Source organism: Phoca vitulina, unplaced genomic scaffold (assembly GCF_004348235.1).
Source record: "Phoca vitulina isolate PV1807 unplaced genomic scaffold, GSC_HSeal_1.0 scaffold1, whole genome shotgun sequence".
Lineage (NCBI taxonomy): Eukaryota > Metazoa > Chordata > Mammalia > Carnivora > Phocidae > Phoca > Phoca vitulina.
In genome coordinates, this window is record NW_022589704.1 from 99,177,071 (window position 1) to 99,178,661 (window position 1,591).

Sequence of the window (1,591 nt, forward strand, 5' to 3'; positions counted from 1 at the left end):
CTCCCCTGCACCCATTTTGCCCATCCCCCACCACCTCCCCTCTGGGAACCATCAGTTTGTTCTCTGTATTTATGGGTCTGTTTCTGTTTTTTGTTTGTTTGCTTTTTCATTTGTTTTCCAAACATCTGGGTCTTTTACATGTTTTTAGAAAATAACACAAAATTGTTTTGCAGAAGGGTGATACCGATTCACATATGTACAAGCCATTTACGAAGCTGCCTGTTATATCATACCTTTACCAGCACTGGGCATTTTTATTTAAAAATTAATAGAATCTTGTGCTCACTTCGGCTGCACATATACTAAAATTGGAACGATACAGAGAAGATTAGCATGGCCCCAGGGCAAGGATGACATGCAAATTCGTGAAGTATTTCATATTAAAAGAAAATTAATAGCATCTTGTTTCTTTGGTTATCAGTGAATTTGAATATTTTTATGTTTGTTATCTGGTTGTATTTTTAGGGTGTTCTTTCTGAAAAAAACAATTCTGACACTTTGCTTTCCTACTTAGAAAGCCCCTGAGCCCCAGAGTGCCTACACGTAGGATAAAGTTCCGTGGAGCATGATGGGTATGAGCACATACATTTGAACCAGAGACATCTTTTCCAGCTCCAGTTTGCCATGCAAAATCTGTGTGACCTTGGGCCAGTCCCTTGATCTTTATTTTAATTCCCTCACCCACAAAAATAGGAAAAACAATACCAACCTCCTAGAGTCATCATGAAGATTAAATAAGCTGTCCTTTGTAAGGAACTCTGTAAAGTATAAAATATAGCTCTAGATCAGTCATTGTCATTTCTGTCATGACAACATACAAGACCTATCATGAGGGTGCCTGGGTGGTTCTGTCAGTTAAAAGCGTCTGCCTTCAGCTCAGGTCATGATATCAGGGTCCTGGGATAGGGGCTTCCTGCTCAGTGGGAAGTCTGCTTCTCTCTCTCCCTCTCCCCTTCTCCTGTGCACGCTCTCTCTCTCTCTCTCTCTCACTCAGTCTCTCTCTCTCAAATAAATGAATAAAATCTTAAAAAAAAAAAAAAAAAGACCGGTCATGAGACTAATAGCCAAGTAACGAGAGACTACTTTCTATTCACCAGGCACAGTGCTGAGCCCTTTACATGTATGAACTCACACCAGCCTCACAACAGCATGTGAGGGAGATGATATCATTATGTTTCTTTAATAGATGAGGGGACTGAGGCACAGAGAGATGAGGTATCTTGCCCAAAATTATACCACTGGGAAGCAGCAAAGCTGGGACTTGAACTTTTCACATTGGGCCCCATCCTTTCTTTCAGGCCTCCTCACCCCTGAGCCACATGGAACTATAGGGTCTTCCCTAAAACACCATGCCCTTTCATCCCTGAGTCTTGGCTCTTGCTCATCCCCTTCATGAACAGGCGTCTCCACCCCTCACCTCAAAAGCACAGTTCACCCTTTAAGATCTGACTTAAATGTCCTCTGCTCTGTGGTGAAATCTGCCTCCCCTTACCTGGGTGGTGCTCCATGGTCACTTACACGTTCACCCCTAAAACACTTAGCCCACTGTTTATGTGCTTGTGTGTGCATGTGCATCTTTGTGTTTTGCTTG

General features: G+C 42.6%; 1 non-coding gene across 1 annotated transcript; it reads left to right on the forward strand.

The window, feature by feature from the left end:
* Nucleotides 1-278: 278 nt before the first annotated feature.
* LOC116637933 lies at nt 279-385 on the forward strand. Its single transcript, XR_004300562.1, has one exon. It is a non-coding gene; the product is annotated as a U6 spliceosomal RNA (small nuclear RNA).
* The last annotated feature ends 1,206 nt before the right edge of the window (nt 386-1,591 follow it).